The sequence below is a fragment of the Chiloscyllium punctatum genome, chromosome 7, assembly GCF_047496795.1.
Source record: "Chiloscyllium punctatum isolate Juve2018m chromosome 7, sChiPun1.3, whole genome shotgun sequence".
NCBI lineage: Eukaryota > Metazoa > Chordata > Chondrichthyes > Orectolobiformes > Hemiscylliidae > Chiloscyllium > Chiloscyllium punctatum.
The window spans coordinates 135630440-135643214 of record NC_092745.1 but is presented as its reverse complement, the minus strand read 5'-3'; the positions used below and the strand labels follow the sequence as shown (position 1 = coordinate 135643214).

Here is a 12775-nt window from a genome sequence, read left to right as displayed (position 1 = left end):
CCATATCATGCTGCAACTGTACAAAACGCTAGCACAGCCACACTCGGAATATCGTGTACGGTTCTGGTCGCCATATTTCGGGAAGGATGTGGATGCATTGGAAAAGGTGCAGAGGAGATTTACCAGGATGTTGCCTGGTCTGGAGGGAAGGTCTTATGAGGAAAGGCTGAGAGACTTGGTTCTGTAACCATTGGAGAGAAGAAGGTTAAGGGGGGATTTGATAGAGACATGCAAGATGATCAGAGGATTAGATAGGGTAGACAGTGAGAGTCTTTTTCCTAGGATGATGACGTCAGTGTGTAAGAGGGGGCATAACTACAAATTGAGGGATGATAGATTTAAGACAGACGTTAGAGGCAGGTTCTTTACTCAGAGCGTGGTACGGGCATGGAATGCACTACCTGCTAATGTAGTTAACTCAGCCACATTAGGGAGATTTAAACAATCCTTGGATAAGCTCATGGATGGTGATGGGATAGTGTAGGGGGACGAGCTGAGAATAGTTCACAGGTCGGCACAACATCGAAGGCCGAAGGGCCTGTTCCGCGCTGTATTGTTCTATGTTCTGTGTGTGAATGGGGAGATAGTGTGAGCTTCCAGTGGGAAGAGCAAGGAGTGAGTGTGAACGGGGAGTGAGTGTGAACAGGGAGTGAGTGTGAACGGGGAGTGAGTGTGAATGGGGAGTGAGTGTGAATGGGGAGTGAGTGTGAACGGGAGTGAGTGTGAACGGGGAGTGAGTGTGAATGGGGAGTGAGTGTGAGCTTTCAGTGAAAAGGAGAAAGTGAGGACTGCAGATGCTGGAGATCAGAGCTGAAAATGTGATGCTGGAAAAGCGCAGCAGGTCAGGCAGCATCCAAGGAGCAGGAGAATCGACGTTTCGGGCATGAGCCCTTCTTCAGGAATGGAACCCTGAGGAAGGGCTGATGCCCGAAACGTCGATTCTCCTGCTCCTCGGATGCTGCCTGACCTGCTGCGCTTTTCCAGCAACACATTTTCAGCTCTTTCAGTGGGAAGAGCAGGGGGTGAGTGTGAACGGGGAGTGAGTGTGAACAAGGGGCTGAGTGTGAACAAGGGGCGAGTGTGAACAAGGGGCGAGTGTGAACAGGGAGTGAGTGTGAATGGGAAGTGAGTGTAAACGGGGGTGAGTGTGAATGGGGGTGAGTGTGAGTTTTCAGTGGGAAGAGCAGGGGGCAAGTGTGAACAGGGAGTGAGTGTGAACGGGGAGTGAGTGTGAACAGGGTGTGAGTGTGAACGGGGGTGAGTGTGAGTTTTCAGTGGGAAGAGCAGGGGTAAGTGTGAACAGGGAGTGAGTGTGAACAGGGAGTGAGTGTGGTAAAGCTGTGACTGGGACAGGTTTGATCCTGGTGTAATCCTGATTTCCCAGATACGGGATTGGGCACTGGGTGAGTCTCACTGTCACAATATGTTCACCTTGATCATGGATTTAACATCACAGCATTCCCAATTATTAACCCTTTGCATGCTGCTCACATCATTCCACACCTTTCACTGAGTGAACCCCCAAAACCACACCCCCCACCCCCCCACTGACCGGGAGTGACCACTACTGACCGAGAGTGACACTAACTGACCCTAACTGACCAAGAGTTACCCTAACTAACTGAGAGTGACTGTTACTGACCAAGAGTGACCACTACTGACCAAGATTGCCCGTAACTGACTGAGAGTGACCCTAACTGACTGAGAATGACCCTAACTAACTGAGAGTGACTGTTACTGACCAAGAGTGACCACTACTGACCAAGATTGCCTGTAACTGACTGAGAGTCACCCTAACTGACTGAGAGTGACCCTAACTGACTGAGAATGACCCTAACTAACTGAGAGTGACTGTTACTGACCAAGAGTGACCACTACTGACCAAGATTGCCTGTAACTGACTGAGAGTCACCCTAACTAACTGAGAGTGACTGTTACTGACCAAGTGTGACCACTACTGACCAAGATTGCCCGTAACTGACTGAGAGTGACCCTAACTGACTGAGAGTGACCCAAACTAACTGAGAGTGACCATAGGTTGAATAGGCAGTAGAGGAAGAGGAGTCCAGAACTAGAGGGCATAGGATGAGAGGGGAAGGATTTAAAAGGGATCTAAGGGACAACTTTTTCACTCTGTCAGAGGAAGTGGTGGAGGCTGGTACAATTGCAACATTGATAAGGCATCTGGATAGGTATATGAATGGGGAGGGTTTGGAGGGATATGGGCCAGGTTCTGGCAAATGGGACTAGATTAGTTCAGGATATCTGGTCAGCATGGATGGGTTAGACCAAAGGGTCTGTTTCTGTGCTGCACATCTCTATGATTCTAAAACTCCCCTAACTGACCGAGAGTGACCCTAAAAGACCAAGAGTGACCCTAACTGACCAAGAGTGACCTTACCTCTCCCCAGAGTTACCCTAACTCTTCAGAATTTCAGGATTTGTGATTCTGGTACAGGACCATTTGGGATGTGGGACATTTGTGAAGCAGAGGGGGTGACTGAGAGGAGTTACAGGGAGGTCGTCAGACCTCAGGTACAAGAAGGAGGGAGATGGGTTACAGTCAGGGGATGGAAAGGGAACTGGCAGGTAGTGCAGGGATCCCCCGTGGCTGTTCCCCTCAACAGTAAGTATACCATTTTGGATACTGTTGGAGGGGACGACTTACCAGGGGAAAGCAGTGGGGCACAGGGCTCTGGCACAGAGTCTGTCCCTGCTGCTCAGAAGGGAAGGGGGAAGAGGAGCAGAGCAGTAGTCATTGGGGACTCCATAGTTCGGGGGACAGATAGGAGGTTCTGTGGGGACGAGAGAGACTCACGGTTGGTGTGTTGCCTCCCAGGTGCCAGGGCTTGTGCTGTCTCTGATCGTGTTTTGGGATCCTTAAGGGGGAGGGAGAGCAGCCCCAAATTGTGGTCCACATCGGGACCAATGAAATAGGTGGGAAAAGGGATGGGGATTTAAGGCAGAAATTCAGGGAGCTAGGATGGAAGCTTAGAGCTAGGACGAACAGAGTTGTTGTCTCTGGTTTGTTGCCCGTGCCACGTGCTAGTGAGGAGAGGAATAGGGAGAGAGAGGAGTTGAACATGTGGCGACAGGGATGGTGCAGGAGGGAGGGAATCAGATACCTGGATAATTGGGGCTCTCTCTGGGGTAGGTGGGACCTCTATAAACAGGATGGTCTTCACCTGAACCAGAGGGGTACCAATATTCAGGGTGGGGGGGGGATATTTGCTAATGCTCTTCAGGAGGATTCAAACTAATTCATCAGGGGGATAGGAACCAGAATTGTAGCTCCAGTGTACAGGGGGTCGAGAGTAGTGGGGTCAGAAATGAGGTTTCAAGGTCACAAGAGTGCACCAGCAAGCAGGAAAGTGGTTTGAAGTGTGTCCACTTCAACGCCAGGAGCATCCAGAATAAGGTGGGTGAATGTGCAGTGTGGGATGGTACCTGGGACGTCGATGTTGTGGCCATTTCAGAGACATGGGTAGAGCAGGGACAGGAATGGGTGTTGCAGGTTCCAGGATTTAGATGTTTCAGTAAGAACAGAGAAGATGGTAAAAGAGGGGGAGGGGTGGCATTGTTAGTCAAGGACAGTATTACGGTAGCAAAAAGGACGTTTGAGGTCTCGTCTACTGAGGTAGTATGGGCTGAGGTTAGAAACAGGAAAGGAGAGGTCACCCTGTTGGGAGTTTTCTATCGGGCTCTGAATAGTTCCAGAGATGTAGAGCAAAGGATAGCAAAGATGATTCTCGATAGGAGAGAGAGAGACAGGGTAGTTGTTATGGGGGACTTCAACTTTCCAAACACTGACTGAAAATACTATAATTCAAATACTTTAGATGGGTCAGTTTCTTTGTCCAGTGTGTGCAGGAGGGTTTCCTGACACAGTATGTAGACAGGTCCACAAGGGCAAGGCCACATTGGATTTGATACTGGGTAATGAACCTGGCCAGGTGTTAGACTTGGAGGTAGGTGAACACTTTGGTGATAGTGACCACAATTCAGTTATGTTTACTTTAGTGATGGAAAGGGATAGGTATATACTGCAGGGCAAGAGTTATAGCTGGGGGAAAGGCACTTATGATGTGATTAGAGAAGATTTAGGATGCATAGGATGGGGAAGGAAACTGCAGGGGATGGGCACAATTGAAATGTGGAGCTTATTCAAGGAACAGCTACTGTGTGTCCTTGATAAGTATGTATCTGTCAGGCAGGGAGGAAGTGGTCGAGCAAGGGAGCCGTGGTTTTTTAAAGAAGTTGAATCTCTTGTCAAGAGGAAGGAGGAGGCTTATGTTAGGATGAGACATGAAGGCTCAGTTAGGGCACTTGAGAGTTACAGGTTAGCCAGGAAAGACCTAAAGAGGGAGCTAAGAAAAACCAGGAGGGGACATGGGAAGTTGTTGGTGGATAGGATCAGGGAAAACCTTTCTTTAGGTGTATCAGGAATAAAAGAATGACTGGAGTAAGATTAGGGCCAATCAAGGACAGTAGTGGGAGGTTGTGCATGGAGTCTGAGGAGATGGGGAAGTGCTAAATGGATATTTTTCCTCAATATTCACACAAGAAAAAGACAATGTTGTCAAGGAGAATACTGAGATACAGGCAACTAGACTAGACAGGATTGAGGTTCACAAGGAGGAGGTGTTAGCAATTCTGGAAAGTGTGAAAATAGATAAGTCCCTTGGGCAGGATGGGATTGATCCTGGGATTCTCTGGGAAGCCAGGAGGAGATTGCCGAGCCTTTGGCTTTGATCTTTATGTTGTCATTGTCGACAGGAATAGTGCCAGAAGGCTGGAGGGTAGCAAATGTTGTCCCTTTGTTCAAGAAGGGGAGTAGAGACAACCCTGGAATTACAGACCAGTGAGCCTTACTTCGGTTGTGGGTAAAGTGTTGGAAATGATTATAAGAGATAGGATTTCTAATCATCTAGAGAGGAATAAGTTGATTAGGGGTAGTCAACACCATTTTCTGAAGGGTATGTGGTACCTCAGAAACCTTATGAGTTCTTTGAGAAGGTGACAAAACGTGTGGATCAGGGTAAAGTGGTTGATGTGGTGTATATGGATTTCAGGAAGGGATTTGATAAGGTTCCCCATGTATGCTATTACACAAAATACGGAACCATGGATTGAGGGGGATTGAGCAGTTTGGATCAGAAATACATTAGCTGAAAGATGACAGAGGATGGTGGTTGATGGGAAATGTTCATCCTGGAGTTCAGTTACTAGTGGGGTACCACAAGGATCTGTTTTGGGGGTCACTGCTGTTTGTCATTTTTATAAATGATCTAAATGTGGGCTTAAAAGGATGGGTTAGTAAATTTGTGGATGACACTAAGGTCGGTGGAGTTGTGGATAGTGCTGAGGGATGTTGCAGGTTACAGAGGGACATAGATAAGCTGCAGAGCTGGGCTGAGAGGTGGCAAATGGAGTTTAATGTGGAAAAGTGTGAGGTGATTCACTTTGGAAGGAGTAACAGGAATGCAGAGCACTGGGCTAATGGTAAGATTCTTGGTAGTGTAGATGAACAGAGAGAACTCAGTGTCCATGTACGGAGGTATGGCATTGAGGGTGAGTTGGAGGTTTGGATTAGGAATTGGCTGGCTGGAAGAAGACAGAGGGTAGTAGTTGATGGTATAGGTTCATCTTGGAGCGCAGTTACTAGCGGTGTTCCACAAGGATCTGTTTTGGGACCATTGCTGTTTGTCATTTTTATAAATGACCTGGAGGAAGGGTTAGAAGGTTGGGTGAGCAAGTTTGCGGATGATACAAAAGTCGGTGGAGTTGTTGACAGTGAGGAAGGATGTGGCAGGTTACAGCGGGATATAGATAAGCTGCAGAGCTGGGCAGAAAGGTGGCAAATGGAGTTCAATGTGGGTAAGTGTGAGGTGATTCACTTTGGTAAAAGTAACAAGAAGATGGGGTACTGGGCTAATGGTCGTTCACTTGGTAGTGTGGATGAGCAGAAGGATCTTGGTGTCCATGTACACAGATCTCTGAAAGTTGCCACCCAGGTAAATAGTGCAGTGAAGAAGGCATATGGCGTACTGGCTTTTATTGGTAGAGGAATTGAGTTCCGGAGTCCTGAGGTCATGCTGCAGTTGTATAAGACTCTGGTGCGGCCGCATCTGGAGTATTGTGTGCAGTTTTGGTCGCCATACTATAGGAAGGATGTGGAGGCACTGGAACGGGTGCAGAGGAGGTTTACCAGGATGTTGCCTGGTATGGTAGGAAGATCGTATGAGGAAAGGCTGAGGCACTTGGGGCTGTTTTCATTGGAGAAAAGAAGGTTTAGGGGAGAATTGATAGAGGTGTACAAGATGATTAGGGGTTTAGATAGGGTTGACCATGAGAAGGGAAGGTCTTATGAGGAAAGGCTGGGGGATTTGAGGCTGTTTTTGTTTGAGAGAAGAAGGTTAAGAGGTGACTTAATTGAGACATAAAGATAATCAGAGGGTTAGACAGGGTGGACAGTGAGAGCCTTTTCCCTCAGATGGTGATGGTTAGTACAAGGGGACAGAGCATTTAACTGAGGGGTGATAGACATAGGACAGATGTCAGAGGTAGTTTCTTTACTCAGAGAGTAGTAGGGGTGTGGAACGCACTGCCTGTGACAGTAATAGACTCGCCAACTTTAAGTCTAGATTAGAGTGATGCTGGAAAAGCACAGCAGGTCAGGCAGCATCCAAGGAGCAGGAAAATCGACATTTCGGGCAAAAATCCTTAATCAGGAATGATTCTATCGTGGTTGAATCAATCCTGATGTATGGCTTTTGCCCAAAATGTCGATTGTCCTGCTCCTTGGATGCTGCCTGACCTGCTGTGCTTTTCCAGCATCACTCTGATCTAGACTCTGGTTTCCAGCATCTGCAGTCCTCACTTTCGTCAACTTTAAGGGCATTTAAATGGTCATTGGATAAACATATGGATGAGGATGAAATAATGTAGGTTAGATAAGCTTCAGATTGGTTCCACAGGTCGGCACAACCTCGAGGGCCGAAGGGCCTGTCCTGAGCTGTAATGTTCTGTGTTCTATGTTCAGTATCAGTAACCTGGACCCGAAACTCTCAACCTCGAAACCTGAGGGAGGATTGGGACCATCTGCTTCCCACCTGCTGACTGAGTGTGAACAGAATGGGTCAGGGTCACCCCTCAGGGACACCCCCTCCCCATCACTCACTCACACCCCCCTCACTCACACCCCCCTCACATCACACCCCCTCACTCACACCCCCCTCACTCACACCCCCCTCCCCCATCACTCACTCACACCCCCCTCACTCACACCCCCCTCACTCACACCCCCCTCACTCACACCCCCTCACTCACACCCCCTCCCCATCACTCACTCACACCCCCTCACTCACACCCCCTCACTCACACCCCCCTCCCCATCACTCACTCACACCCCCTCACTCACACCCCCCTCACTCACACCCCCTCACGTCACACCCCCCTCCCCAATCACTCACTCACACCCCCCTCACTCACACCCCCCTCACTCACACCCCCCTCACTCACACCCCCTCACTCACACCCCCCTCACTCACACCCCCTCACTCACACCCCCCTCCCCATCACTCACTCACACCCCCCTCACTCACACCCCCCTCACTCACACCCCCCTCACTCACACCCCCCTCACTCACACCCCCTCCCCATCACTCACTCACACCCCCCCTCCCCCTCACTCACACCCCCTCACTCACACCCCCCTCACTCACACCCCCTCACTCACAACCCCCTCACTCACACCCCCTCCCCATCACTCACTCATACCCCCCTCACTCACACCCCCCTCCCCTCACTCACACCCCCTCACTCACACCCCCCTCACTCACACCCCCTCACTCACACCCCCCTCCCCATCACTCACTCATACCCCCCCTCACTCACACCCCCTCCCCATCACTCACACCCCCTCCCCATCACTCACACCCCCTCCCCATCACTCACTCACACCCCCCCTCACTCACACCCCCTCCCCATCACTCACACCCCCTCCCCATCACTCACACCCCCTCCCCATCACTCACACCCCCTCCCCATCACTCACTCACACCCCCTCACTCACACCCCCCTCACTCACACCCCCGTCACTCACACCCCCTCCCCATCACTCACTCACACCCCCCTCACTCACACCCCCCCTCACTCACACCCCCCTCACTCACACCCCCTCCCCATCACTCACACCCCCTCCCCATCACTCACACCCCCTCCCCATCACTCACTCACACCCCCCTCACTCACACCCCCCTCACTCACACCCCCGTCACTCACACCCCCTCCCCATCACTCACTCACACCCCCCTCACTCACACCCCCCTCACTCACACCCCCCTCACTCACACCCCCTCCCCATCACTCACTCACACCCCCTCACTCACACCCCCCTCACTCACACCCCCGTCACTCCACACCCCTCCCCATCACTCACACTCACACCCCCCTCACTCACACCCCCCTCACTCACACCCCCCTCACTCACACCCCCCTCCCCATCACTCACTCACACCCCCCTCACTCACACCCCCCTCACTCACACCCCCTCCCCATCACTCACTCACACCCCCCTCACTCACACCCCCCTCACTCACACCCCCCCTCCCCATCACTCACTCACACCCCCCTCACTCACACCCCCCTCACTCACACCCCCCTCACTCACACCCCCTCCCCATCACTCACTCACACCCCCCTCACTCACACCCCCCTCACTCACACCCCCCTCACTCACACCACCCTCCCTCACACACCCTTCTCACTCACACCCCCCTCACTCACACCCCCCTCCCTCACACCCCCTCCCCATCACTCACACCCCCTCCCCATCACTCACACCCCCTCCCCATCACTCACTCACACCCCCCTCACTCACACCCCCCTCACTCACACCCCCCTCACTCACACCCCCTCCCTCACACCCCCTCCCTCACACCCCCCTCCCTCATCACTCACATGCTTCTCCATCTCTCTCACCCTCACACTCTCCTGTCTCTCCCTCACTCCCTGTCGCCCCCTTCACTCCTTCCCACCTTCTTTCTCTCCCTCTTTCTCTCTCCTGCTCTCAAAGTCCTCCTCTATCTCTCCCTTATTCCTCTCTCTCTCCCCTTCCCTCTCTGCATCCCTCCTCTGCCTTCCTCCTTCTCCCCTCTCTCCCCACCCTCTCCCTCTCTCCCACCCCACCCTCTCTCCCTCCCCACCCTCTCTCTCCCTCCCTCTCTCTCCCTCTCTCCCCACCCTCTCCCTCTCTCCCTCCCCACCCTCTCCCTCCCTCCCCACCCTCTCTCTCTCTCCCCACCCTCTCCCTCTCTCCCTCCCCACCCTCTCCCTCCCTCCCACCCTCTCCCTCTCTCCCCACCCTCTCTCTTCCTCTCTCCCCACCCTCTCTCTCCCTCCCTCCCCACCCTCTCTCTCCCTCCCCACCCTTTCCCTCTCACTCCCTCCCTCTCTCCCTCCCCACCCTCTCCCTCTCTCTCCCCAACCTCTCCCTCCCACCCTCTCCCTCTCCCTCTCTCCCCACCCTCTCCCTCTCCCTCTCTCCCCACCCTCTCTCTCCCTCCCCACCCTCTCTCTCCCTCTCTCCCCACCCTCTCTCTCCCTCCCCACCCTTTCCCTCTCACTCCCTCCCTCACTCTCTCTCCCCACCCTCTCCCTCTCTCCCCACCCTCTCCCTCTCTCCCCACCCTCTCTCTCCCTCCCCACCCTCTCCCTCTCTCCCTCCCCACCCTCTCCCTCCCTCTCTCCCCACCCTCTCTCTCCCTCCCTCTCTCTCCCTCTCTCCCCACCCTCTCTCTCCCTCCCTCTCTCTCCCTCTCTCCCCACCCTCTCTCTCCCTCTCTCCCCACCCTCTCTCTCCCTCCCTCTCTCTCCCTCTCTCCCCACACTCTCTCTCCCTCTCTCCCCACCCTCTCTCTCCCTCCCCACCCTATCTCTCCCTCTCTCCCCACCCTCTCTCTCCCTCCCTCTCTCTCCCTCTCTCCCCACCCTCTCTCTCCCTCCCCACACTCTCTCTCCCTCTCTCCCCACCCTCTCCCTCTCTCCCTCCCCACCCTCTCTCTCCCTCCCTCTCTCTCCCTCTCTCCCCACCCTCTCCCTCTCTCCCTCCCCACCCTCTCCCTCTCTCCCTCCCCACCCTCTCTCTCTCCCCACGCTCCCTCTCTCTCCCTCCCCACCCTCTCTCTCCCCACACTCTCCCTCCCTCACTCTCTCTCCCTCCCCACCCTCTCCCTCCCCAACGTCTCCCTCTCTCTCCCTCCCCAACGTCTCCCTCTCTCTCCCTCCCTCTCTCTCCCTCTCTCCTCTCCCTCTCTCTCCCTCCCTCTCTCTCCCTCTCTCCCCACCCTCTCCCTCTCTCCCTCCCCACCCTCTCCCTCTCTCCCCACCCTCTCTCTCCCTCCCTCTCTCTCCCTCTCTCCTCTCCCTCTCTCTCCCTCCCTCTCTCTCCCTCTCTCTCCCACCCTCTCCCTCTCTCTCTCCCCCCACCCTCTCCCTCTCTCCCCCCACCCTCTCCCTCTCTCCCCACCCTCTCCCTCTCTCTCTCCCCACCCTCTCCCTCTCTCCCCACCATCTCTCTCTCTCCCCACCCTCTCCCTCTCTCCCTCCCCACCCTCCCCTCTGTTTCCCCCACCCCAAGGTCGGTGCAGCATGTTGGTCACTCTCCCCCCTCTCCCCGACCCTCTCCCCCTGGTGCAGTCCGTGCTGGGGCTACCCTGTCTGTCTTTTCCTTCCAAGCCCCGTGTCAATGTTTCGGACACTCGAAGCGGTGCAGTTACCTGCTGCTGTTCCGTGCTGCTGTCTGTGTGAGCTGTAGACACCGCACCCGGGGCCGACAGTGTCATTTGTGTCGCTCGGGTTACCATCGGAACCCTTCAGCTCAGCTCCACCACCACAACATCTGCTTAGGTCAGTGCCTGCTCTGGGCTGCACTCTCCCCCCCCCCCCCCCCCCCCCCCGCCAGGTCCCCCACCCCGACCCAGACTCCGGCCCGGACCCCCACCCGGACCCCCACCCTGTCCCCCAACCTGCCCCCCACCCGGACCCTCAGCCAGGTCCTTACCCCCCCACACCCTAAACCAGGCCTGACTCCCCCTCCCCCACACCCCAAACCAGGCCTGACTCCCCCTCGCCCCGAGTACCCCCCTGGGGGATCTGGTCAGGCCTTGCCCTGGTGCCCTGCTTCCCCCCAGTCCCCTCCTGGGAGTGAGTCCTACATTCCCCCCACCTCTCTGTGGGCAGACATTTATGAGGGATTATCTGATATTGATGACCCTGAGTCTGACCTCCCCAACACGGTTGGTGGGGAAGGGAGTGGGGGGGGGAGTGGAGATGGTGGAACATCTTCTGTCGACCTTCCAGTGAACCCTCCTCGTCATGTTAAAGAGCTCTTTCAGGTTAGAGCCTCCGCTGTGTCTCTCTCCAGGAGTGAACAGCCTCCTGCCTGTCCAACCTTTCCTCACCATCAGAGCCTCTCTGTTCCGGGGTGTCTTTGTCAATCTCACCCCCCCACCCCCCCCCTACCCCACCCCACCCCACCCCCACCCCCCTCTGCTCTCCAGTGCATCTCCTGCCTGTTTCTCACACAGAGACAGAAACGTTCACTGTTTCCCATGTGGGACCTATGGTTTGATACAGTTAGGTCTCTCCTGTCTGTAGGTGAACTCGATCCTGGGACATTGAAGCCAATATTTGCTTTTCCTGGCGTTGGGAATCTGTGCAGCTTCTGGGAACAGTGGGTGTCGGGCTGTGTGCACTCAGTGGGGACAGCACTGAAACAGTTTGTAAAGGATTGGAGAGGTGTGTTTGTCACAGAGTCTGACTGTCCCTTGTCCTGACTCTCAGTCAGTGATGTTGCTGAGTTAGTGTTGATGTGTTAACTCAGTAATCTCTGGGTACAATGTGCAGTGTGTCTGTGTGTTGTCTTGTTCCTACAGACTGTCAGTGTAACCCTGATGGCTCTCTACACCGACGCTGTAATGACACGGGATATTGTGACTGCAAGGCTGGAGGCACAGGGCCCAAATGTGACAAGTGTTTACCTGGATATTACTGGCACAGGGGCTGTCGAGGTCAGTACCGATCCTCCCAGGTGCTGCCCTCACTCCATACTGCCTTTTGTGTCTCTGAGACAGCACAGGGTTTGAAAGTGGAGTAACTCGTTGAGTGAGAGAACCCTCTCAAAGGCTCTCACATCCTTCCTAAAGCACGATGCTCAGGACTGTGCTCAGTCTCTGTCAACATTTCATCTTCCACCTTGTCCCATTGTCCCATGGTCAGTGGTTTCTCTGAGCCACTGCTACTGGTCACCTTACTGAATCCTGTCCATTCTGCTCCTTGTCAATTTTCCTCACAATCTCACCTTTCCCATGACCTCACTCTGCAGCACCTATTCAAAGGTCATTTAAAAGTCTAAATACACCACATTGACCACATTCCCCTGATCGACCCTCGCTATTCCTCTTCAGAGAGTTTAATCTGCTTCCTTTTGCATTTGTTTCCTTTTTGGAAGCTGCTTTTTTTTGGCTGCTCTTGCTCTTGCTCCAGGGTTTTCTGGGATTTCTCTGAGGAAGCTTTCCCTCAGCTTCCCTCTCCCTGACTTTCCCTGCATGAACCTACAATTCCTAGGATTGTTCTCTGTCCCTTTTGAAATACAGGAATCCCCCTCAGTCTCTGCTATTTCCTGTGCACTGTCCCCTTTCCCAGGAACCCGTTAGAAATCTGTAAGGAATATATCTGCCATTTCTTCCCAAACTCCATTAAAATTCACGGATCG

The 12775-nt window shown here is 53.7% G+C and overlaps 1 long non-coding RNA gene and 1 pseudogene across 1 annotated transcript in view; one reads left to right on the top strand and one right to left on the bottom strand.

Annotated features, from left to right (window-relative positions):
* The window catches only part of LOC140480173 (uncharacterized), a 90719-nt gene extending 79806 nt beyond the window's left edge, over nt 1-10913 (bottom strand). The window contains exon 1 of the long non-coding RNA XR_011961200.1: nt 10779-10913. This is a non-coding gene — a long non-coding RNA (uncharacterized lncRNA). The remainder of the gene's footprint in view (nt 1-10778) is intronic.
* LOC140480172 (netrin-G1-like) overlaps nt 1-12775 on the top strand; it is a 167655-nt pseudogene that overhangs the window by 152136 nt on the left and 2744 nt on the right.